General features: G+C 36.5%; 1 long non-coding RNA gene across 1 annotated transcript in view; it reads left to right on the top strand.

Annotated features, from left to right (window-relative positions):
* Positions 1-3,236: 3,236 nt before the first annotated feature.
* The window catches only part of LOC110740887, a 62,527-nt gene continuing 37,965 nt past the window's right edge, over positions 3,237-27,798 (top strand). Inside the window, exon 1 of the long non-coding RNA XR_002516130.2 lies at positions 3,237-3,861. This is a non-coding gene — a long non-coding RNA (uncharacterized LOC110740887). The remainder of the gene's footprint in view (positions 3,862-27,798) is intronic.

The raw sequence follows: 27,798 nt of genomic DNA on the forward strand, positions 1-27,798 counted from the left end.
GGTTTTATAACTTTTTGATTATACGATATGACCCCAACTGCCTTCTATGTATGGTGAATGGTTCTAAATTGAAGGCTCTTTATCTTCTAAACTCTTTGATGAGTTTGGACATCTACATCTGGATATAAGAGCTATAGAGAGATGGACTGCTTTCCATACTAAGAAGAGAAAAATTTGGAGTGTTCAGATCTCTCAGAGTGGGGATGAGGAGCGGAGATGGGATGGGGAAGGGAGAAAAGGCAGTAGAAGACCACATCTTTACTAGCATTTATTAAATTGAAAAGGTGATTGGTGTAGGTAAGTCTCTGTTAAAAACTAGTGACAGACAGACACTGGGTCACTTGAGAGTATACATGAAACCAGGATGCCAGGACACAGAGGATGATGTAAGACTTTAAGTCCCTGATAATTTGCAGAAGGTTTTGGACTTCCACTGACTGTGGTATTGGTAGATATCTGAGCAAGATATCTACCAATAGATATCTACCAATAGATCATCACCTAGATCTTCAAGGGGGCAAACAGGTCCCACCTTATACCTCAGTTATACAAATAAAACATATCTTCATTTATTTATAAGTTTTAATCTACCTACTTCCAAAAGGATAAATGGTATGTTTGTTGTATTATTTTTTATGATACAACTTTTCATAGGTGAGCTAATCTAGGTCAGTGGTTCTCAAATGAGGAGGAGGTCAGTTTTGCCTTTGAGAGAAAGGTATCAATGTCTGGAAATATCTTTGATCATCACAACTGAGGGTTTCTATGGGCACTTTGTGTGTAGAGGCAAGGATCCTGCTCAAAATTCCACAATGCCCAGGACAGACCCCACAGCGAAGAATATCTGACCCAAATGTCAATAGTACTGAGTTGAGAAACCCTGATGTAAGCCAACCTCTCATCTTAATAAATGAGAAGCTGAACATAAAAGAGGGTCAGCAATGTGTGCCAAATCACACAGTGAGCAAACAGATAAGGCCTCTAGTATTTTTCCCATTAGACTATTTAACTTCTAAGAGCTGAAGTTCTAAAATGGAACTGTTGGAAAATAGACCTTCTTATGGACATATTTCGACTTAAGATATACTAAATAATTGCATAAATATTTAAAACATAGTACTGCTTACAGTAGGCTATCTAGACAAAGATGAACATAGAAAATTTAATGACTATGTATTTAACTATATACAGTAAAAACCATTTTTATAATATTTAAGCAATTTACTTTCCAGCACAGTGGTTCTCAGACTTTAGCATGCCTCACAGTCACCTGGAGGAAAGGCTGATACACACACAGACTGCCAGGACACATCCCCAGAGCTTCTGACTCAGTAAGTCTGTCGCGAGGCCCCAAAATCTGCATTCCTATCAAGTTCCCAGGTAGTACTGATGTTGCTGGTTAGGAGACCCCACTTTGAAAACCACTGTCCTAGAATTTAGTAGGTACTTAGTAAATTTTGGTTTAATATTGTAAGTATTCAAACAATATAATCTCACCAAAAAATGTAATCTCACTTTAGCACAGATTAATTAATAATGCTAATTCCCACTTAGAAGAATACAAAGATATATAGGGTAGGATAAAAACTAATTTAAACTTCATTTAATTCAAATTCCCCATTTTAAAATGAAAAAATATATATTTTAAGTTGATTATCACAAAGAAGAATCCCTTTTAGCAATAGCCAATAGAAACAATATTAAATGTAAATCAATTATAGACAATTTGATACTGACATTGTTATCTGAAAGATACATAAACTCAAAGATTATAACTACAATTAAGTATGTATCCATCATTTTTAACTTATGAGGAATAGTCTAAATGTCAAACTGAGTAAAACCTGGTCTAATGGGGCCCTTATCTCAAGCTATGTCTAGGGAAAATGCCTATTGACATCAGTAATATAAAATCAGGCCCTGAGGGACCATAATTGTCTCTTTAAATTATTTGGGAAAGCATGTACATGTTTAATCAACTAAATACAGCATACAATTCTAAGTGGTATATTTTCATCATAAATAATCAATGTGCTGCTGTTAATATGGTTAATTATAGAATGAAAATTACCTCCAAGGAAATTTATTTTTCTATCACTCATTTTCATTCCTTTAATTTAATTTTTAAAATGCAAGAAATTTTAGATACTTTAAAACTATCTGTTTACCTAGAAAGTATGTGCTAAGTAACCTGCTTCATGCCAGTCATCACTGAGAGACACCAAAACAAATGATTCATAGTTAACTTTCCATTTTGCTCTTTGAGATCATGTAGACAGTTTATGCAGACTAACTCATGTCATCCTGTCCAAGGTACTGAATTTCGCTTGCCAAGGACGCATAGGAAGATAAACCCTCTCAAATGTGCTGCATTTGTCTTCAACTTATTAAATATCCGTCTATCTTTTAGATTAGATGCCATCTGTTGTATTATCGTATCTGGTTAAATCTTATTTCTTCAACTTTTTAAATATCCATCTATCTTTTAGATTAGATGCCATCTGTTGTATTATCGTATCTGGTTAAATCTTATTAAAATTCCTGGCCAATATATCACTCTGCTGCAGCAATCTTACCCTGCTACCTCTCCAGGCTTTTCTGCAGCATTCAATAAAGAGCCTGCTATTTTAACTAATTGCTGAGGCAGGACAGAGTGTGAGAGTCTAAAACAGAATCAGTGCTATATTGTTTCTACTTTTACCCAGAGAGTGAACAACTGTTCATATCAAACCTGGAATCATCCCTTCAAGTCTCCTAAACACAGTACAGTTTGAGCCAATGCAGTTAATCCACCCTCCTTCAGTGCTAGTGTTGAATGGCGCTTTTGCTGCAGTATTCACCTTGGAACTAAGTAGGCAGGATTCATTATTTGTTGAAGTCACCTAACTGTCAGTTTTTTTCTTATACGATCACAAACAATCACAACAGAAGACAAATACAGGCATACATATAACTCACAAGGGAAGCAAATTTGCATTCAGAGACAAGGGCAACATAACAAGAACTGCAGTAAATCTCTTTGAGCTAATAGCCACATCTAATAATGCTCTCCTACAACATCTCCAATCAAATAAATTGTATTCAGAGTTTAAACATCAAATCAACATTCATTCCTTGATGGTTACAGAGGATGTCCGATAAGCAAATTTGAATTTATGATTAATTTACTCCTTCAGTGTCTCAGAGCCAGGATTACTGGAAGACTTACTATGCTTATTCAAGCATGCTGACAAAACTGTAATCTCAGTAATTTCTCCCTGCAACTCTCAGCATGGCTGACAGGCATCTGCCAAGACTGTAGTACATAAACCGCTGAAACATGCAAAAATATTTACCCCCAAAAGATGTAGTAAAAGCTCAGCTTCCTCCAGCTTCCATAACCCCTGAAGTGTTAATCTGGAGGAACAGTTCCATGAGTTTCCACAGGCCAGCAGTGTGTCTCCTACACTTGACCTAGACAGCCTTACATAACAAAGCACCAGTGCTGGGGAGCTCTCTGAATGTCATCACCAGCAAGAGCAAGAAGTATTGGCAGCAGCTGGCAGCCAGGCAGGCTGGGAGTTTGCATGGAAATCATGAAGTCTTTCTTGTCTTCCTCTTTTGAAATATTTTGGAAGGAGAGTTAAGAATAGCTCAGAAACTGGTCTCATTCTTTTTGTGGGAAGAATGACCAGAAGCATAAAAGCTAAGTCTTCCAGCAAGTGCAAGACACCTCTTTCAGTGTTTGCAGTAAACCTAACAAGAGTGAATTGCTATCAGTAAAGTCCTGTACCATGACACCCACAATGAAGGAACTGGTAAAGCAAAGTAATAACTCAAAGACCATCACCGAGGGCTTTTGTCTACCTTTAACTCATTGTGGTGAGTAGAGGGAAATATGTGTATATGTAATGAGATAAGTATTGGGGGTATGAGTTATTTTGCAAGATGATAACTAAAGGATTTGTAAACGGTGTTTATGTTCCTTAAATATCTTGTTTGTGAGCAAGGTAATAGGATATAAATTCAGAATGCGATGGGTTAAACTGGTTGTGTTTAATGTATTTCAACTTCTGAAATTCTTATGCAAGTAATAAGACAAGCAGATATCTGCCTATGGTGGGTTGCAGATAAATGTCAGATGTCTTAATTAATTACTTCTATTGTCTACACTGAAAAATAAGATCTTAATTTTAGCTTTCAGATTTTGCATGTAATCAATCTTCTTTTAGACTCTGAAAATAATTTCTTATGATGGAGCAAGAGGATCACTGTGCTTTTGAGATAATCTGCATTAGACTTACTCCTAGATATCTGGGGGATACTTTAAACAGCAAATGTAAAACAATGTACTCTCCACCTAATTTTCTTTCAGTTATCCCAAATGTATGCAATGCAAGGTATGCTTTGAAAAGCTGGAAATAATAAAACCAGTCTTCTATTCTGATTCTGAGTATGGTGATATGGTATTATTAATATAAGATTACATTATATTATTTAATTATATATAAAATTGTGATTTGATATGAGTTGTGGGCTAATATGTGTAATTCCTGAGGTAACAGAAATAGAGAAGGAACTATGCATCATTTAAAAATAATCTTAATGTTCTGCTCTTAGCTGGGAAACCTATCTGCTAATGCATCACACTAAGTAGAGTGAGGAAATAAGAGAATTTAGGTCTATGAGGGAACACAGTGATCTAATTCAAACCCATTACTTAACGCATAAGGAAACTGAGGTAGAAAGAAGTTAGATGATATGCCTGACACAGAGGAAGAGGTGAGTGAAAAATGGTTTTCCTGACACTGACTTGTTATTTTGTCACCCATACTGCAATGAATAATTGTCTTTTGATACTGGAGTAAAGGCTTGATATACAGAGATTTTTTAATATCATACAAATGACAGAAAAAAAAAGTGGAGTAGTACTAAATATCTGCTTTTAGCAGTAGTCTGATTTTGGAAAAACAAGTTCTGTGCTGATTGGAACGAGAAACTTTCTTCAGTTATTTCTCACAATAGTAATGAACACATTGGTGCAACATTTAATTAAATATTCAATGATAAAATTTGGTTCTGAACATTAAGCTATGTACACCATGCTGTTGGCTCATATCCTTTTATTTTATTAATGTTGATTATGGTGCTAGGCTTCTCTATCCCTTAGAGAGTTAATGTATGTGAAACAAACAACCCACAGGAAACAAAGAACTGGAAAATAGAATGTTTTTAAAAAATATTCTGTCTTATTCTTTTCAAATAAACTAAGCCTTTTGTAATCAGGTGTGTGTTTTTCATTCTTGCATCCCTGCCCCTAGCACAATGCTTCCTGGGCCTCCAATAAGTGTTTGCTGAATGAATAAATGGAGGGATGAAAAGTATTCATAGTGTGTCCCTGTATGGGAAGTGCATACCATATGGCCTAGTAGAGTTATTTGGAGGAGTCATTTTAAGAAGTGTATAAAAATGTTTTACTAATATATATCAGTTTAATAATTGCCAAAGTAAATGAATGCTTCTGAAATGCATGTTTGGAAATGGTTAAAAGAATTTTTTGGCACATTCTTCTAATTGGATCAACTTGGTATAGCTTTGGCTGCTTATAAGAGACAATCAAACATATACTAGCTTAGCCAAAATAGAAGTTTGTTTTTCTTAAGTGACATTAGTCTGAAGGTAGGATTTCACAGTCCTCAGAGACCTAAGCTCATTTTTCTTCCTCTCAAACATCCTCAGCTTGTGACTTTCATCCTTCTATTTGTTGCCTCATGGTCTTGAGATGGCTGCCTCACTTCCAGCAACCTAACTACATTCCAGGGAGAAGGATAGGAAGAACAAGAGGTGTAAGACATATACCAGCTAAATCAGCTTTCTCCAAGAGCTTTCCCAAACCCCTAGAGATTTTAACTTATAGCCTATGGGTCACAACTGTGAAAAATGCCCACTCCCTCCTGCAAGGGAATCTAGAATCACTGTGTTTTTAGCTGAGCCCATGGCCACCGCTAAATACAGTTGGGGTTCTGTTTTTAAGATAAAGAATGTATTTCCCCCATATCCATTTTCCATTAACATGGATTACTGGTAAAATCTTTAAAAATTTTGGTTACTGGTTTTGGTTACTGGTAAAATCTTTAAAACTTCAGTGTGCTTGGTTAGTCTAAGCTGATTTGTATTCCTAAAGAGCAAAAAGTCTCCTCATTTTATATCTGAGCTTTCTATGGAAAAAAATATCCTACTTTTAGAATAGAATGTTACTTGGGAAACAGATGGGTTTATAACTATACTGTAGTGAGATAGATGCGAAGAGAAAACTGTAGACAGACTTTTCATAATGAAAAATGAAAAGAATCCCATGCCCTATTTCATCTCATATTTACCCTACAAAATAAGGTTGTCTGAAGTTTTTTCTGAAAAGATTCTGACTGGGAGAATAGATAGGCACCGAATTAAAACTCCAACCTTTGGAATCTCTTCAATTATTAAGCAAAATTGTATCTCACTAATTTAGAAAAGAAGTCTTTAATGAGGTTTTTTGGTTTGTTTGGTTTTGTTTTGTTTTGTTTTCCTTTCTGTTCCACTTGTTATCTTGCTGGAATCAGCTACACTGAATAGCATGTGACTCCCCCCGGCTGGTCCATGGAAGGTTTTTGTAAGTGCTCCCAATTCAGTCTCAACAATGCCTCTATAGACCAGAACCTGTTCTTCACATTGGCACAAGAAATAATTTTAAAGGTCCTAGAACATGATAGTCCCTCTATCCAAAAACTTTACTTTAGACTTGGAGAATGTTTATGGGCAGGCTGGAATAGCAGGTCTCTAATTTTAGAGGAAAAAATGATGGTCTTCTTAGTGTCTATTAAACCCAATTTTTCTATGGAAGATAGTTGACTTCTGAATCCAGATCGCCGTTGCCTTGGAATATCCTATTCAAAACCAGTTGCATATTAAATTAGGCTCTACTCCACTAAAAAGCTTCACAGAACATAGTATTCATTTCACCCTCTTAACGAAATAAATACGGACAATTCTTTGTCGAAAATCAGACTACATCCAGACTAACTGGTGACTGCAACATTAAAAAATACTTAGTAACTGGCAGGTATAGATTTTGTAAGTCACAAACTCAAGGTAGAACAAAAGATTAACTTTCTTCATTTTCTTATAAATTAATTTGGTTTCTATTATTTTTACCTAATTATGGAAAATCTTATTTAATTATTTGTGAGCTCACTGAATGACATTCATGCTTTTTCAGTCATTGCATGTTGAATCCACTAAAATGTGAGATTTTTATTTTTGCCCTTTATATTAATTGGAATAACCCTTGTTTCAGCAACAAACACACTCCCAAATCTTGGTGGCTTGGTACAATCAAATTGTATTTCTTGCTCAAGAAAAATTCTATGTGGTTGTTCCCAGTTGGCAGGTGGCCTTCCATGTGATCATTTATGGATTCGGGCGATTCTTCAGTCTTGTGGCACCTCTTGCTTCTAGGTACTCAGAGTCAGCTGATGATGGAAAAAGACATCATGAAGGATTACACCTACCTCTTCAGCCTAGAAGTGACACACATGACTGGCTCATATTTCAATGGTGAGAAATAGTCACATAGCCCCGCTAGATGCAATGGAAGGCTGAGACATTCCCCTAACTGGGCAACCACTTCCTAGAAGGAAACATCAATTTTGGTGGTCACCAAGCTGTCTTTGCCTGCCTTTCATCTTTGCAGTTGAAGCAATTTAAAAGCATATATTATGTTTTTGCAAATTGTCGTTTAAAAATTAAATTAGAGAACTGAGAGGATTTAATTTGTAGGGGGGAGTAAATTTCATTATGTTGGTGCTATGATTGATTCTATTTTGCGCCTTAAGATTAGATCACATACTTTTTCTTCTACTCACAGAGCCAAGAGAAACTTCAGTATAGATTTTCCAGTTGTTACATCATAGTATCTAGGATTCAAGTCTCTTTTACATTTTAAACAAAGCATCCTAAATTGCAGCAGTTCTCCATACTAGGAGAAGCATGAATGATCAATATGAACTTTAAAAGAATTATTTCTGGCCGGGCGCGGTGGCTCAAGTCTGTAATCCCAGCACTTTGGGAGGCCGAGACGGGTGGATCACGAGGTCAGGAGATCAAGACCATCCTGGCGAACACGGTGAAACCCTGTCTCTACTAAAAAATACAAAAAAACTAGCCGGGCGAGATGGCAGGCGCCTGTAGTCCCAGCTACTCGGGAGGCTGAGGCAGGAGAATGGCGTGAACCTGGGAGGCGGAGCTTGCAGTGAGCTGAGATCTGGCCACTGCACTCCAGCCTGGGTAGCAGAGCGAGACTCCGTCTCAAAAAAAAAAAAAAAAAAAGAATTATTTCTGAACCCATTCTGATGGTAGCATACAGCTAATATCCAGCTAACATTTCTGTATTTCAGGGAGGATATATGAAGGGACAAGGAGAATGGGGTAGAGTCTATATTAAGAAAGAAAGCTGGTCATTGTAGCTCACACCTACAATCCCAGCACTTTGGGAGGCCAAGGTGGGAGGATGGTTTGAGCCCAGAAATTTGAGACCAGCCTGGGTAACATAAAGAGTTCCTATCTCTAACAACAACAACAAAAACAAGTCAGGCATAGTGGTTCATGCCTGTGGTTCCAGTTACTCGGGAGGCTAAGGTGGGAGAATTGTTTGTGCCCAGGAGTTCAAGGATGCAGTGAGCCATGATCATGCCACTGCTCTCCAGCCTATGTGACAACAGAGCAAGACCCTCTCTCTCAACAAAAAATAAATTTTAAAAAGTTCTCATAAATCCTTAGAAAACATATTCCTATATATCTAATTGTCTGGAATTGTTATATGACTATTCATAGCAGCAAGGGAGGAGGCTGGAGAAACATAGTTTTTAAACTGGATTCATAGATGTTTCAAACCAAATTCGTTCTCTTGATAAGGAAGAAGGAGGGAAAGATATGTGGCAGGCAAATAACAATTTTGGCCTCAATATTAACAGCCCAATTAATCAGCCTGTAGTGATTATAAATTTGTTTTACTCTCTCCAGGGGACTTACTATTGTGTGTGTGGGTGTGGGTGTGAGACAGAGAGAGAGACATAAACACACACACACACACACACACAGAGAGAGAGAGAGAGAGAGAGAACTGAATGGAAGAGACTTGATATTATAAGAAAATTGGGAATGGAGAGGACAAAGAATAAGCTCTAGAAAAAGACAATTTCAGAATATTTTGAGATAAACCCCAAATAAACGGTGAAGGATATTCTAGAATAATGGAGAAATAGATTACAGTTCAATAGAAACACACAAAGTGGTCTGAAAAGTACATTACATCACTGGAGTAGGTATGTTTATGATTAGTGCCCTATGTTGGAACTAAGAAGGATGAGGCTCAGGAGGATGCTGTCCTTAGTAATAACAGTCTGAGGAATCTGCTTATTCCAAGTGATCTATTTCATAAGAGAGCCGAGGAAAAGTAGCTGTTCTTTAGTGATTCCACAATCCAAAGTCCAGTTTGTCTATCTAAATATATTGATAATAAAAAGATCAAAGTGGATGTTTTACCAGACATGCCAGCTAATGTGGTGACTAAGGTGGGTGGTCAACATGGATGAGGTCCTCTAGCTCTGGTCAATGTTGGGGTTTTGAGTGTCAGTTGCTGTTTTACACTACATCTGTTGCTTTGAATCAGACTTCTAGCAAGAAGGAGAAAGGGAAGGAGAGAGAGAGAGAGAAAGAGAGAGAGAGAGAAAGCAAGAGAGAGAATGTTAATTGGTGTTGAGGATGAACCCCTAGGCAATCCAGAAACTGCTTTCATTTAAAAGAGTTATGTAACCTAGTGTTTAATGAATCAGGGTTTTTGTAGATTCATAATTTTGCCTTTCTACATTTTTCAATCTTGGATTCTCTTCTGAACCTGCAGGGATATATACAAAATAGGTGTTCTACTTAGTCCAGGAAGAAGCACCCCCAAAATTTTCTGTTCTTACCAGCTGCCTCACTTCATTATGCACACACCTACCCACCACTAGAACTTCTCAGTTTCGAAATTAAAAGAGAATCATCTCGGTCAGGACATGAGTGTGGATGGGAGGATGCAGGGAGGCGGGCAACTGGAAAGAAGGAAGGGCTAAGTGTTCAATTTTTGTCCTTTCTAGCATTTTCTCTTTTCCAAGTTGGTTTCCCAAGTGAGATCTCAGAACACAAAGGCCCTGGTTAATTATCCAGTGCATTAGATTATCTTTAATTCTGCCCTAAAAGGCCTAAATGGCTGGCAAAAATGCACTGTCGTTTCTTTTCTGGGATTCCCACATCTTAATTTTAGTCAATCTCCGCATAGTTAGCCTTCTCAGGAACTCCCTTCTAGATCTGTGGATAATTCTCAGACCAGATCAAGAGTTGACTTTTACACCCACTTATTTTGGCCAATGTTCCTACATCATTGAATTGCTTACAGGTATGAGAGATCTTTATGCTATTTCATGCCTCTATGAATATGTCCAGGCTGCATTCTGTCAAGGGCATTCATCTTCCCTCATTCCACCAAGACCTGGCTTCACCATTCCATCCTCAGTCCTTTCCCAAAAGTCAAAGAACACTGATACACCAATAAGTATCAATTATACCTATTATTGATTAGGTTTAAGAACCAGTTCTTTCAGACTGCCTTTCCTGATTTATCTACCCCCATCTTAGTGGAAAGGATTCTTGCTCACTGGGATGTTGTTGTGCACAATAATAAAATTCTAATGTGCTTATCCTTTGTTAAACATATTTGCTTATATATCACCAATCTCAAGTAATTAGCTAATTATTTGAAAGCAAAGATTGTGGATTATTCATCTTTGAATTTTCAGTACCTAAAACAGAGCCTTACAAGAATACAGTATGTGTTCAACTATAGTTCTCTGCCATTAAAAATTGTGATTATTGATAGGAATGAAGATGAATCCTATCTATTTTAAGAAAGTCAAATACATGAAAGCATAAATTCATTGAATAGAAAATACTAGGGATAATGATATGTACTATAAAAAGATGCTTCACTTTGTAAGAGATCACCAGGTTATCATTGAAAATATCATCTAAAAATTATCTTTACACTCAGTTCACTCCAGAAAAAAATTCTTTCTTAAAATAAGCAACATCGATACTTCAAAAATCCAATTGAAGGCAATTTCTTGATTTTTTAAAATTATATCTGGTTATAGTAGCAGCTCCAGTTTGACTATTATCTGCCTATTTTATTAAATCCATGTATAAGAATTTAAAATTCCCTCTCTTTTGAGAAGCTAGACGTTGGTAGTCTATTTTATAAAATACCCTAAAAATTATAGAAATGGCAACTAGACTTTATGACATACCTTTAAATTCAGTATTTTTGTCCTATATTATGTATGATGCTTTAGATTCTCAAAACTCTGACATTATTATTTTATTGCTATAGCAATCCTGTAATAGGTGTTGAACATATTTCATGACTTTACCCCACAGCTCCCTTGAAGAAACATGGAGGAAGAGTGTACATGAGTTTCCCCAAATCTCACAGTTAGATTACTGACTGTTCCCTTCTAATTTATTTACTTACTTTTGGAATTTATGTTTGCCCATGATAGGCCTCCATTCTGTTCAATGTGCTCAGTACAGTTATTAGTGTATCAGCAATTCAAGCAGTCAACAAACACTTCTCCTGTGTCACCCTTTATTTATTTTTTCTGCAAAATCTTCAGGCATTTTTAGTAAGAATTTCAAATTCAGTTTTAGCAGTGCTATACTCAAATAGCAAGTCTTAGCTCCCTCCTACATTTTTGTGTTAAGATCTATGAGTACATAGAACTCTTAAACTAGCGGAGTGCTCTCTGCTCAAGGTGAGAGTTCTCCTAGAGGTGGAGAACTAAGATTGTATTTTCTGTACTGCTTAATCCAGACGGAACTTTTTCTGTTTGTTCTTTTGGCCTCATCTCTTTCCCACGCTCTCTTCCCAGCCCACACCCCCCGCCCACCTCCCAGGTTTTCAGTTGAAGAAAAGACCTGGAAAAATTAGATAACTTGCTTGAGGTTACAAAGCTAGTTGGCAGCAGGGCTTGGCCAACAAATAGGATTTCTTGACTAGAGTCAAATAAATGAAAAATCAATATAACTGAAATGAACAACAGTCAAGATTTGTTTTTGTGGATACAGCTGGATTACAAAAATTTTTAAATGTATTCCACTTAGCAAAACCTCTAAACATGTTCTTCATAGTGACAATATATGTTCTGAGACTTCCTCTTCTTTTTGAGACGAGTCTCACTTGTCGCCCAGGCTGGAGTGCAGGCCGGATCTCAGCTCACTGCAAGCTCCTCGCCTCTTCGGTTCACGCATTCTCCTGCCTCAGCCTCCCCCGGTGCAGCTGGGACTACAGGCTCTCACCACCTCACTCTCGCTAGTTTTGTATTTTTAGTAGAGACGGGGTTTCACCGGGTTAGACAGGATGGTCTCGATCTCCTGACCTTGTGATCAGCCCGTCTCATTCCCTCTTCTTATTCTTGTAAAAGAAGTTGATGAGAATGTTGGGCTAATGGCAGATAAATGTGAATCATAATTTACACTTGTGTAAGTAGGCCAATACTTTAGAAAGATTATTTGATCCTCTAGAAGCTTGGATTCTTACCAAATCCATGTGAGGTGGTGCTATGGTTGGGATATTTGACCCTCCAGATCTCATGTTGAAATCTGATTCCCAATGTTGGAGGTGGGGCCTAATGGGAGGTGTTTGGGTCATGGGTGGATCCCTCGTGAATGGCTTGGTGCCATCCTTGCAGTGAGTTCTCATGCTATTAATTCCCAGAGAGAGCTGATTGTTAAAAAGAGCCTGGAACCCTCTGCTCTCTCTTGTTTTCTCTCTTACTATGTTATCTCTGCACACACTGACTCCCCTTCACCTTCCACCATGAGTGGAAGTTTCCCAAGGCCCTTACCAGAAACAGGTGCCAGCACCATGCTTCTTGTACAGCCAGCAGAACCATGAGCCCAATAAACCTCTTTTGAAAAATAAGTTACCCACCCTCAGGTATTCTTTTATAGCAACATAAAGAGACTAAGACAGGTGAGTAAGGCAGTCACTTGCCTGATTGCATGCTCCTATTAAGATGGAGCCCAGGATTCATCCCAGGTAGTGGAACCCTGTATGTAGCACTCTATGCAACATTTCACACTGTAGCATCCCACTAACCCAGTGCAGTGCTACAAGGATGTGAGGTGAAACATAAGAGAGAACATCATCAATTTCTAACCCAACCCTGCCACAGAGAATCTCTGTTACCACTCAGGCTCCCACTTTGAATTTTGAAAGTGAAGATCATGATTTCAAAGATGGGCTCAGACTTGTGAAATCTAGTGATGAACAGATCTTCAGAAATGCCAAGCTCTGATATTATTGTGAGTAACAATTAGTTCCCAGATGATTTTTATTTTGGGGAAGAAAATCTCAGAAGTGATTAGTCAACTAGCCGAACAGCTGCAAAAGTCTTCATATGTGAAGACATTGCCCTCTTTTCAGAGGACAGGCAATAGAGCTCCAAATGCAAGCAGATTTTGCAAACACCAGGAATTACTCTGTCAGCAGGCTTAATTAGGTAGAAAAAAGTTTCCTCTAATTCCAATACTAAGGCACATTATAAATCAATGACTCTCAGGATTTAGAGGTTGAAGGAAACCCCAATTTTGCTATTGCCCCACTTGGCTAACTTAGCAAGTATAGAAGAAGACGGAATTTGATTTCAATTAGTGTTCCTTTTAAAGAAAAAATATTTCTAGAACACACCAAAACACTCAATCTTTCTTTAGTAATGTAAAACATTTTAAATTTAACATGTTAGTGGTTTGACATTTGATATTTTGAGCCCTAATGAATTCTGTTCTATAAAATAGATAATAACATTTGATATGTTATACTTACGAATGCTTAAAACACATAAGTTATTCCATTTTTTAACACAAACATTATATAGAACAAAGCAGAAAAAAACTATCACTTATAACACCACACATTGACCATACTCTCTCTATAATCCTGGTTCCTTAGCATTCAGGGCAAATTTTGTAGGGGAAAGTGGGACTAATGATATTTCCCTCAGAGAACTGTTGTAAACTTTACTGGGAAAATATATGTTAGTAACTGGCACATGATGGGTGGTCAAATAATGTTCACTTCTAACCTTCTTGCTGCCCTCATGTAAAGACAGGAATTTTTATCCCTAGGAAGCCAAAGGAGTACTACTTTTAGCCACGTAAATCTTCAGATTCAACTAGATTAGAAATTTTTTCTTTGAGTTTTTTTTTAGACAATTCCTTTGTATTATGATTTATCTGTTAAAGGAAAGGTAGGAAGGTTGGAAGTGTTCCTTATTCATATAGAAAGCCCACTTTCAGTGTATGTGCTAGCCAGTGAGCCACTGATTGATTGAGCTTCCCAAGTATCCTTATTTCTGATGTACTTAGCCATCTGCTGTGTCCTTGCTAACCCTAACTAAGAGCAAGGAATATTCATTGACCACCCAGTTCTGCTCTTTCTCCCCCATCTTCTAGAAGTAAGCACTTTACTCAATCTTTGTGGATAATTTAAGGTCTGGGGAATATATAACATGGACAATATTACACTGTAAGATCAGTGTTGTGTGCTAGAAACAGAAAATACAATAGATTTTAAAGGAGAATAACACCATCTCCTTCTTTGGTGGACTGACACATGTTCTTGGGAAAAGTGGGATTTGGATAGAAAAGTGGACATGGGGACATCACAGGGAAGAATGTACAATAAAGGGAAAGGGTGAACTGGTTAATCCTCCTTGAAAGAAAAAGAAAAGGAGAGGAGTATTCCAGAAAGAAGGAAATGGTAAGTTTAGCTGGAGTTAAGCATTTATGTATTATCATGATTAATCTCAGGAACAGTTGCCAAGCTTTCATTATAAAAATATTATCCAGGAGAATTCATCAAGTTCCATTGCCTATTAATTTCTGTCCATGCATTTTATTTGGCATCTTCAAAGACAGAGGACACTTTTTTAAAAAAGAAATGAACACAAAAGAAAAAGTTCATTAGAGGAATAATTTATGTGTGATATTTAAAAATTAAGCCACGTCATCATCCTAAGAAAACTATGAGACTTTAGTTTTAGTATAAACTTGCAGTGTGTTCTCGAGATTTCTAAATATAAGGCTTAACATTTTTCCCTTAATACACATCGATTTGGCATCTCATATTTATTATTTATCAGGAAATTATAAAACAAAGTAAAATGATGTTGTGCCACATCATTTTTAGATTTGGGATTTTAAAACTTGATTTATAATCCTACTTTTACCATGAAATACTCTTCCTTGTATGACCTTGAATACATTTCCCATCTGTGAATCTGTGTAATCATGCACAAAAATAAATGAGACAAAAACCTAAGTGCATTTTAATCTCTTCAAATTGTAAAAAGTGTACAATATTACATTTTCAAAAGAAAACACAATCCTTTTATGTTTATATCCTTTTTGAAAACCGTGTTAATAATAAATAGAATCTGCAAAGTTCGAATCATTTTTTTTGTTAGGTAGCAGGAGAATTTTTCTAGGACTACAAACCAGCTTCTAGTCTAGTTAAATCTTAATGTCAAAACCAACTTCCTAAAGAAACTTAATGAGATAAAGGAAGATTTTAAAAGGAGATCTTCTCTCCGTTCCTGGTGGGGAATAGCAAGGACTCCTGAAATATGTATAATTTAACACTGATAACAACACAAGGCTTAGCAGTTCCAAAGTGTATCACAGATACAACCACACTTGACCTAAATGACCTTATAAAAGCTAATGTTGTATTCAAGCCTCACCACTGAAACTGGTAAAAGTATGGCTCCCTTAGGAATGTGTGCCATCTTCCATGTGGGGGACATACCCGCAGAGGGACAACTGCTGACGAATGGTTACCCCACTTCTGAGCATAGCCAAGAAGTCCCTCTGGTTGGGTTACCATCTCTTCACAATTCCTCAATAGGAAGACTGAGCTCCAACTCTGAATCAAAGTGCGTTAGAGAGAACATTTGCAAATATAAACCAGCTCAGACTACTGATTAAGCAGACTACTGATTAAGCATTACTGTTGCATCTCTAGCAATAGAAGTGATGGTTTGTGTGTTTTTCTTTTTTAGAATCCCTGCAAGGAAGCCTATGGCAAGTTTCTGCATACTCCTGGTTTCTCACAGCCCTGAGAAACTCTTTCAGGCATTTTCTTAAGCCTGGGACCTATATGGGGATGAAATTCTAGCTACACATGAATAAATAATATCAGTGCTAATAGTGTATACACTTTTTGTTGTGAGGTAATTTTGTCCTGAATACCAATTGCTATACATTTTTAATTTCCCAGAATAAATCAAACTTTCCTTTACAAAGTGGCTAATGAAAGAGTAAGCCCTTTTATTCTGTTTTTCCACTTGACAAAAACAAATTTATATGCTACATTTTTAAGGCTTAAGAACATAGGAGACTCTATTTCCCAAAGCAGATGTGATTCTAGTTTCCAGTACAACTTTTTAATATTTAAAGTTTAGTAAATTATGGAAATCAAAATAAAGCTATGATTTTATGAAACATAATTCATAAAAATCTTTATTCCAAATCATCTGTACTTAGCAATAATATAGTGACAAATCATAGGAAAACTCAGTTAGACAGAGGAAAACTCAGACAGATATCTGGAGTGAGATTCTGGCTCTACCAACTGATAGTATTACGGCTTGTAGAACTTGCTTAAATTTTATGAGTTTTTCATCTTATCTGTTAAATGGAGATGATATTCTAAAATCATAGGATTGTAAAATAAGATAATGAGGTAATGTGTTCAGCACATCAAAGGTGTTCAGAAAATACTACTCTTCTTTTCCACTGTCCTCCTTAATCAAGTTGAAAGCATACAGTGGGAATTTAATGAATGCATCACTGAAAAACAAAAACAATGAAACCTTTATGATTTTATCCTAGGCCTTCTATTTTTTCTCACTTTATAAACTTCTAGGCCATATTGATCACTTTGTTGGATACAATTACCACCTATGTGCTGATGGTCTCCAAATTCCTATTTCTGGCTCAAATAAATTTCCTGTGCTCTAGACCCTTATGTGTGATTTTTAGTATATGTCTCTGTTAAACTTACTTTAAATTCAACATTTCCAGAGCTGAGTTTAACATTCACACAATTGTACTCCCTCCTACCTTTAAAAAAATACAATGGCAAACAATCGGCTTCTCTTGCTTTGTTTCCTAGCATAGGTGCCAAAGCCAGAAATTTGGGATACAACTTAGACTACTCCCTGTCTGAATTTTTTACATTCAGTCATTAAGTTCTGCCCCTCCTACTTCTTTCAGGTCCATTTAAAACTCTCCATTCTTCCTGTCACTACCCCAATGCAGGCCACCACAATCTGTTGCCTGGATTTTTGCAACCAATTTTCAGTTAGTTGGTCTGCCTCTAGTCATGCTTGTCTCCAGTCTGTTGCTGGAGACCATTCTCTCCAGTCTGTAACTTTCTGTTACAGCCAGAAATACCTTTCTAAACATAAAACAGGTTGTGTCTCTCCCATGCCTAAAGCCCAGGCCTTTATTGTCCTAACCTGATTTATGAAGATATATCTTTAACATGCTTTGTTTATGATGAGGTGAACTTCCTAGACTCTACCCTCACCCATAGGAACTCAAACATTCATTGTGGTATTGAAGTCAAGAGCTCTCAATTGTGTCCCTTCCTGGGGCTTTTCCTCAGCAGAAGAGGACCCCGCTTGCCCAAGGTCACATCCTTCCTGGGGGGTAGCCTATATAGCCTATGTCCAATGCATGCACCACTTGGGGTATAAAATTCTAGCCCCCATCCCAGTTGGGAACTAATTTGAAGGTCCACTCCAATGTCAGAGTTCTCCATGGAGCTGCCGGAATCCTTTGTTGCAACTATATTATAGTCAAATTTCTGCCTCTGCACATACAGAGAGAAGTTGGGCAGTTGGCTTTCATTGCTTCCCCACAGGCGTAGACCTTGGAAGCTCTCCCCACAAACATCCCATATGAAAACCTCAACTTCTGAGTCTGTTTCCAAGAGACTCTGCCTTTGACTCAAGACTTTAGACTTTTCTGTGGACTATTTAGCATTTAAGCATCACACTGAATCACTTCTTCCTTTTGCATTCTATCTTCTGCCCAATCGGAACTAATTTCACTTCTTCAAATATATAGTGCTCTACCTGTGGGCCTTAGCACTTGTCCTTTCTTCTATCTGAGCACTCCCCTATCTCACTCTTCTGGTTTCTGCTTAAGTGGTTTCAGGAGGCTCAGACCCAGGTACTAGTTAAGTGCCTCTCCTTTGTGCTTTCCTGGTACTTCCTTCTTTAGAGCTCTCACCACTTCCATGTTGTATTGGCCATTTCTAGGCTGTATTATTGACTGGTTGTAGGCTCTGTGAGGAAAGGGAATTGTTCACATTATATCTTAGTACATTTTACAACGTTTGGCTGATGCTAGTCTCTCAAAAATATTTGCTGAATGACTGAAAGGGTGAATGTTTAAGACTGGATTTACGTTGGTTGGAATTAAGAAATTTATGGAAGAGGAATTTACATGTTTATTTAAGAATGATCATGCATATTTTGCTTGAGAACTTTAGTCTTTACTGAATATACATGTGAGTGCGTATATGTTTGTGTATTAATTCAGACACAAATAATCATTAGCCCATATATCATTCAAACACAGGTATTAAAACAATCTCATAATGCATAATCCTTCATAGGAGTTTATCAAAATGTCAATTCAGTTTCTGCTAAGAGCTTAGTTTTAACTATATTAATTGTGTTTTTAAAATAGCTCTTCCATTAAAACCTGGCTTTAGAAAGTGTCAGGTACTCTCTTTCTACTCTCCTTCTGCTGTTCCTAACAATAGATTTCTGGGAAATTAAGGGCCAAAATAGATGAAATCCTGTCAAGGAGATTATAAAGTGGTCCAAGAAATTAAATGACCCAATAAAGATGTTTGAATTAGTAAGTCCCTAGTCTTATGCTATAAAATGGAAAAAAAAAAAAGGAAATTATATACAAATGCCATTCTCCAACCTGATTATCACAGTTGGGTTACCTAGAAGCAGGAAAGACTCTTGTACCAAACACCAGTTGGATTTTGAGATATCAGATGCTCCCTTAGGGAAACAGGATGGGGCTTTCTACACATTTCCAGGTGACGAGGTTGCTCCTATTGGCCTACGGCAATTTTACAGAAGAGGGGAAGTTCTGAGCTATTGATATAAACATTGACAGGAGGGGGAAATCTGCACATTGTTCTAATAAAGGGGATTTAAATGGAGACCAACATACATTATGCTATTCCCATGCCTCTATGTTGTGTCTTTTGATAACTACAGCCTATTCATGCCTATTGTCTCCTTTATTTAGAGTTTGGATTAGTCAAGGTTCTCCAGAGAAATAGAACCTATATCTGTATTTATGTATTTAAATATCTATTTATCTATTATTGATTGATTTATTATGAGATGATGAGGCTGAGAAGTCCTGTAATTGCCATCTGTAAGTTGGAGACCCAGGAAAGCTGGTGGTGTAATTTTGCCTGAGTCTGAAGGTTTGAGAACCAAAGGAGCCAATGAAGTAAATCCCAGTCCAAGCACAGGAGAAGATGAAATGTCACAGTTCAAGCACTGAGGCAGGAAAAGAGGGGCAAGTTCCTCATTCTCTCCACCTTTTGTTCTGTTCGGGCCCTCAAAAGGATTGGATGCTGCTCAACCACATTAAAGAGGGAAATGTACTTTACTGAGTCTATATGTTCAATGCTAATCTCATCCAGAAACACCTCACAGAAACACCCAGAAATAATGTTTAATGTGGACACCCCTGGACTACTCAAGTTTACATATGTAATTAACCATAGAATTTCTTAAATTTTTCCTTTGAACAGAGATAAATTATGTACCAGAATTTTCTCCACTGGCAGAAATTATCACTAATTTTCTTAAAATGTATAAGTAGTTTCTATGTTGTTGACAATACCTTATTTCTAAATTAAAAATAGAAAATAGTGATTCTAGTCCAGGATTTAATGATAATAACGTATGATTTAATGTTATTAAATTTCTCATTTAGATATGAGAAGAGAATATTCAAATCTGACAGATTCTTACAAGATGTGTTATTAAAAACAGAAGTTATTTCCTTAAGTCTCAATATTATCCTTATTTTTAAAATACTTAGGGACACTGTTGGTGTCAGTTGGAAATTGGCACAAAATTATATGTTCATTTCCAACTCAAGAGAAAAGGAATGAATTGGTAGCAAGGCTGTTAGAAGGTTCTAGAGGGAGGAAGTCATATCATAGATCCTCCTCCCATGAAGAGCTTTGCTTAAGATATTGTACACTTGTTCACAAAAATATGTCAATCTTTCAATCCACACATTTGATATGGAAACATAAGAATTTGCCCTTTACCATGATCCCAGAATACTTATACTTTAGACCCTTGTTAGAAACTGTAACATCAAATTTGTCTGTTTTCTGATTCTTACCAAAAGTAGAAAAGCAGAGTTTATAAGAGGATACTTTGTGGGCATGCACTTCAGTCCTTTCAAAAGTTATCGGATAAGCATTATCGGATAAGCAGAAATGTTTATCCTGGGATCACACTGGTTTTCTTCTCACTGAGTGTAGAAATTAGAAGTATACAATGGACAAATTCTGGAGAGACCCACTGTAGGTTTGATTTGATTATGATCTTATTGTTTTCACTGATGTAGAATAAGAGGCTGTAGTTAAAAGCATATAAGTTTCCGTTAATAGTCTGGCCAAACAGTTGTAGTTTAAAATCAAAGACCATCTAAATATGCATCTTTTGGATAGGAGAGAAGGAAAAAAATCTAAATTAAAAATTGGCTTCAAACTAAAGTTTAGAAAGGATTTTAAGTGAGATCATGTAGCTCAAACTAAACATACACACAAATCACTATCTAAATAGTGACTATGAATCTTAGCAAACAAATTGCTAAACTAGAAAGTAGTTGGACAATTCTTTGCTCTCTGGGGAGTGCGAAAACCTCCAGGCCCGTGTCCAATGGGCTGGATGCCTGGTTAACTTCAGGCTGGCTGGACACTTGCTGTCATTATTGAAAGCCTATCAAGTGGGTCAGAGGTAGCTCTGGCAGGTGGGATCTGGGGAAGAGAGAAGACCATGTGACCAAGTTTGTTCATCCTGGCAGGCTACTTCACCTTTGACAAGATAAAGTGTAGTTTATCTCTGGGAGGAAGAGAAAACTGTTTTAAGAATTGCTTCTTAGGAAAAAAAAGTTAGACCATTTACAGATTTTTAAGAATATATTATATTTATATTCTATATAGAATATGTATGTGTATTTGTATGTATACATGCCATATACATATATATTTTTCAAATTTTAAAGCTTTTTTTCTTAGAGATGAAACATCTTTAAATTTTTTTTTTTTTGTATATATAAAACATCCAAATTGACTCAAAAACACTAGACCCTTAGGTTTTGTCAGAAAATGCTAAAAGTAGTTGGCTTCAGGGCTGTATAGTTTGATTGACCCTTACAGTCATCTCATGTGCCCTTTGGCATGAAACCTCAGCTGCTTGCTTCTTTAGGCTATTGCAGCTGCTTCTGACACAGAATGGTAATGGAACATTGATACTACTGCAAGAAATCTCTTGCTCTGCTCACTACTTCTGGTCTCCTGTGAAGAATGGGGCCACAGTGGCAAAATCTGGCCTCTTTTGAGGCTGCCAAAACATCAGTAGGCCCAGCCCCAAAGTGAGGCAAAGTATTAAATTTCCATGGAAAAATGTTTACCGGGGGAGAGAGGAGGGAAGAGGGAAGGAAGCAGCAGGATGATTTCTCTCCTTTTCCTCCACTTATGGACAGTTACAAAGCATGGTGTTATTATATAGCCTGACCAAAGACATCCTTATGGATGTGCCTCTTCATGAAGCAGGCCAGGCTCATCATGTACCACTAACATTTGTTTAGCCTCTTCCCCAACCCACCTCACATTTCCCACTCATTTGTTACTTTTGTGATTGCCTCAGGCTTTGTTTTCTAGTCAACCACGGCCAAGGCTGGAGTATAATCCTTTAACTACTTCTTGATAAAATAATTACCAAATCCTTTAAATTCCAACCACATGGCAACATTTCCTAACTATACTTTTTTTCCCAGGCTTTATTATCATTAAGAAAACACTAGTTACAAGCAAGAGAAAAAATGGGGAAGATTTAGTTGAAAAGTAGTACCGGTGGTTTTCTTTCATACATTTACTGATGATTTCTAATTTCTGGGGTTTTTTTCTTGCATATTTTTAGGTTTTTTTCCCCTGTGGTGCAGGTATATTCTTTATTTTAAAAACTGTTAAAAAGCAAATGAAAATATTTTATGCTTCATTTTTAAATATTAGATCTATTATTTATTTTTTCCAATGTACTTTAAAATATGTTTTATAAGACTTTTTGTTTTTCACTGTGGTATCTCTCAAGTACAAAACCAGAACTTAGTAGACATTCAAAAAATGTTTGAATATGGAAATGTATTGAAGGAAGCTGATGAAATAGATATTTTACTCATTTCCAAAATATAATTTTGGTCTCAACATCTCTGCCGTATTACCCCTGTCTTCTTCTATTTTAACACACTAGTCCAAATCCCTATCATCTCTTGCTTAGACAAAAGCATCCTAATTTCAATCACTGCTTCTACACTTGTCCTGCTTCTACTCCAGCTGGCAATCAGAATAATTCATTAAAAGTTTAAATTAAGACATCCATAGGGAAAAAATGTAAAACCATATTTTTTACTGAAAATGATTCTATATGCAGAAAACCCTAAAGACTCTAACAAAAGACTACTAGAACTGATAAATGATTTTAGCAGGGTTTCAGTATACCAAATCAATATCAGTAGCATTTCTATACCCCAATAACACACAGGCTGAGAGTGAAATCAAGAACACAATCCCATTTATAATAGCCACAAAGAAAATGAAATACGTGGGAAGACAGCTAACCAAGGAGGTAAAAGAGCTCTACAAGGAGAACTACAAAACACTGCTGGAAGAAATCAGTGATGACACAAATAAATGGAAAAATGTTCCATGCTCATGGATTGGAAAAATTAATATTGTTAAAATGCCCATATTGCCCAAATAAATTTAAAGATTCAATGTTATTCCTATCAAATTACCAATGTCATTCTTCACCTAATTAGAAAAAAACTGCTCTAAAATTCATACGAAACCAAAAAAGAGCCAAATTAGCCAAAGTAATACGAAGCAAAAAGAACAAAGCCAGAGGCATCGCACTAGCCAACTTCAAACTATACTATAAGGCTACCATAAGTAATCAAAACAGCACGGTACTGGACAAGCAGATACACAGACCAATGGAACAGAATATAAAACTCAGAAATAAAGCAACACACCTTCAACCATGTGATCCTCAACAAGGTCCAACAAAAATCAGAACAAGCCATGGGGGAAAACTCTCTATTCAATAAACGGTGCTGGGATAACTGGCTAGTCATATGCAGAAGAATGAAACTGGACACTTACCTTTCACCATGTACAAAAATTAACACAATAAGCTTTGAAGATTTAAATGTGAGACTAAAATTATAAAAAATCCTAGAAGAAAACCTAGAAAATGCCCTTCTTGACATCAACCTTGGTGAAGAAGTTATGATTAAGTTCACAAAAGCAATTGCACAAAAACAGAACTTGAGTGGGACCTAATTAAAGAGTTTCTGCACAGCAAAAGAAACTACCAACAGAATAAACAAACAACCTACAGAATAAACAAACTACCAACAGAATAAACAACAACCTACAGAATAAACAAACTACCAACAGAATAAACAAACTGCCTACAGAATAAACAACCAACAGAATAAACAAACTACCAACAGAATAAACAACCTACAGAATAAACAAATTACCAACAGAATAAACAAACAACTTACAGAATAAACAAACTACCAACAGAATAAACAAACTACCTACAGAATAAACAAACTACCAACAGAATAAACAACCTACAGAATAAGCAAACAACTTACAGAATAAACAAACTACCAACAGAATAAACAAACAACTCACAGAATAAACAAACTACCAATGGAATAAACAAACATCCCACAGAATAAACAAACTACCAACAAAATAAACAACCTACAGAAGGGTAGAAAATAGGCACAAATTGTACATCAGACCAAGGTCTAACATCCAGAATCTATAAGGAACTTAATTCAATCAACAGGCAAAAATTAACCCCATTAAAAGGTAGGCAAAGTAGATGAACAGACACTTCTCAAGAGAAGATATGTAAGCGACTAACAAACATATGAAAAAATGCTTATCATCACTAATCATCAGAGAAATGCAAATCAAAACCACAGTGAGATACCATCTCACACCAGTCAGAATGGCTGTTATGAAAAGTCAAAAAACCACAGATGCTGGTGAGTCTGTGGAGAAAACGGAATGTTTATACACTATTAGTGGGAATGTAAATTAGTTCAGCCACTGTGAAAAGCAGTTTGGATATCTCTCAAAGAACTTAAAACAGTGTGCTACCATTCGACTCAGAAATCCCATTGCTGAGTATATACCCAAAGGAAAACAGATCATTAGATCATTACAAGTACATGCACTCATGTTCATCACCACACTATTTATAATAGCAAAGACATGGAATCAACCTAGGGGGTCATCAGTGGTGGATTGAATAAAGAAAATGTGGTACATATACACCATGGAACACCATGCAACCATAAAAAATAATAAAAATCATTTCCTTTGAAGCAACATGGATGGAGCTGGAGGTCACGATCCTAAGCAAATTAATGCGGGAACAGAAAACCAAATAAGGCATGTTCTTACTTATAAGTTAGACCTAAACATTAAGCACACATGGATATAAACTTGGGAACAATAGACAAAGTGGACTAGTAGACTGGGGAGAAAGGGAGCGTGGATTGAAAAAGTACCTATTGGGTATTACGCTCACTACTTGAATGCAATATACCCATGTAAGAAACCTGCATTTGTACCCCTGTATTCAAAATAAAAGTTGAAATTAAAAAAAGTAAATTAAAGTATGCCATTGCACTGCTTAATACGTCTAGAAGAAAACTCAAACCCCTTATCAAAGCCCACGCAATCTAGTCCCTGCTTGCCTCTGATCTTATTTCCTCCCATTCACGCCAGGTTTCCTTTCCTCCAATAGGTGGCGTTCATTTCCATCTGAAGAGATTTGCACATACTGTTCCTTTTGTCTGCAATGCTCAGACTGTGGGTCTTGAAACCACTCATTTTTCTGGTCATTTCAGCCTTACATTAGATATGACATCCTCAGCAAGGTGTTTCCCTAGCAAACCAATCCAATTTAACCCTCTCCTATCCTGTTCCTTACGGTCATTTCTTCTTATACCACCCTGGCTTCCTTTCGTCCTTGAACTTCCTGCTATCTGAAATTATCTTGTTCATTTATTTGTTTAGCTTTTTAAGTGTTCGGACATGGCTTTTGTTTCCTCACCCAGCATACAGACCACTAGAATGTACACTCTGGGCAGGCGGACGTTATTTGAGTTTTGTTCAGCATCTGGAACAGTGCCCTGCGTGCACCAGCTGCTGAATATATACTCGTCTCTATTGGTTAAGGTAGCACTGGTATTTTGTAAGTTCCTTTTAAAGTTCTTTCATCTTAGAAATGTCATTCTGAAACCTCACACAGCTTTAATCTGGATCCAGTGAAAGATAAAGAAAAGCTAATGAAACCCTTCATTAAGAAGAGTGCTGCATCACAAAACTAAATAATATTCAGCTACCCGTGTGGGGAAAAATTGGTTAGGTGGTAAGAAGGCCTTTAGGAAGAACTAACTGTTCACTGTTTAAAATTCTCACATTGTTTTGCTTCTTGATAACCTTTTAAAAATACATATACAAATCTTTCTGGAATTTCAAAATTCATTAGTACTTTTACATTTTGTGGTCAGTGTTTTCTACAGCTAGTGAAAGTCTTCAAGTTGAGATAATCCTGGTTCAGGATTTATTGGAGGCAAATACTTGATATACTTCTCTATAACGTAAGACTGAGTTTCCCCAAAGCAATTTCATCAAGTTAATTGCTCCACTATGATCTAAAAGATATTTCTTCCCCATTGCTTTTATCAGGAACTTGACATCATCAGACAGTAAATCAAGAGGTACTGACAACTGAGGCTGAATGATAGTCCCTGCCTAGGATTTGGAATCTTTGCATGAAGCAGGACTCTAGCCACCAACAACAAAGAAGTCAGGGAGACTGTTGTCTCTAGGAAACGCTTCCACGAAACAGGAATGCAGATCAGTAATCAAAATTATTAATAGCTTTGGAAGCTACATTAACATTTTAGTTTCTTCTAACTTATTTGCTTGCCACCCTCCCAAAACACACAGAATTTTTATGCACCCTTAAAAGTAATATAAAGTAGAATTATATATATCCTAGTTCATTGCCCTGGGAATTTGCTATAAGAACATTCTTCTTAGTAGAAATAATTTTTTTATTGTGAAACCATCACTACAAAACTTCTTTATAATGTTTCCCTTATTTTTCTGTGGTAGAAGGTGCTCTATAAAGAGTCAGTAAAATTACTAGCCTTCATATTGGTTTAATGTCTGCAGATGGAATTAAGTCACTTTAGTGTGCCCTTCAGTCCAATGCTACTACTTCCTGGTCATGTTTAAGTTGGTTTTAATTGCTTCAGTGTCTGCTGATGGCAATATCCATGTTAAATAGTGATTGTGGGACATGTGAAAATGTTTTTTCCAATGTTTTTGTCTTGGGTCTCCAATGCTGCCTTTATGGAGGGGAAATAAGTATAAGATATTGGACACGTTCCGTGTGTACTGAATAAAACATTTAAATGTAGTTATTTTGGAGAAGGCATAATGTTCAGATGTCTTAATTGCTTTGTATTTTTACTTTTCTTTAGTGTACTCTGACTATAGTGAGCTTCTCTTTGCAGTAGAACACAACTTTTAAATTTCCTTTTATATCACAGTTAGTTGGTAGGAAGGAAAGACAGATATGGATCCATCTTTCTATTTAATCCTTGGAGTATCATAAAAAATAAAAACTTCCTAGTCTTATTATTCTTTAGTCCCTTTGCTCCACAAAGTGAAATAATTTCATACACATTTAATCACTCCACAACAATAAATTAACAGGTACAAATATCATTTTTAGAAGTCAAGTTCTGGATATTTAATAAGGGATTTAAAGGTTTCTGATCAACCAGTTTAATGACATTTGTTCCCTAACTGAAGTACCATATTAATTTATAAAAATGGGACTTATTTATTATCTTGTTTCTTGTGTTTATTTAAGAAATTGAGGAAATGCTCACTGTTTTCTGACTCTGTTTCCCCTACAAAGAAAAAAAATACTGATATTTTTGGTCTTCACTTCATGTTCTAGTAATCTTAAATTTTTTGGCCTAGGTTTATTATACTCACTAGTAAGATAAACTATCTCGCTCAGTTCTGAGCAGCATATGTAACCACAATTATTATTTAAAATATGTAAATACTGAGACTAGCTCTCCTCACTCTAAAATAATCTTACTTTCTCAATAACTTTTCTCTGTCTCCAAGAAGACATGAGAATTTTGGGCCCCACTGCTAAAAGTAGAATAATAAGAATTTTCTTGCAGAGTAAGCTTCGTACTTACTATCTTTTAAAATAA

Source organism: Papio anubis, chromosome 10 (assembly GCF_008728515.1).
Source record: "Papio anubis isolate 15944 chromosome 10, Panubis1.0, whole genome shotgun sequence".
In the NCBI taxonomy this organism is placed as follows: Eukaryota; Metazoa; Chordata; class Mammalia; order Primates; family Cercopithecidae; genus Papio; species Papio anubis.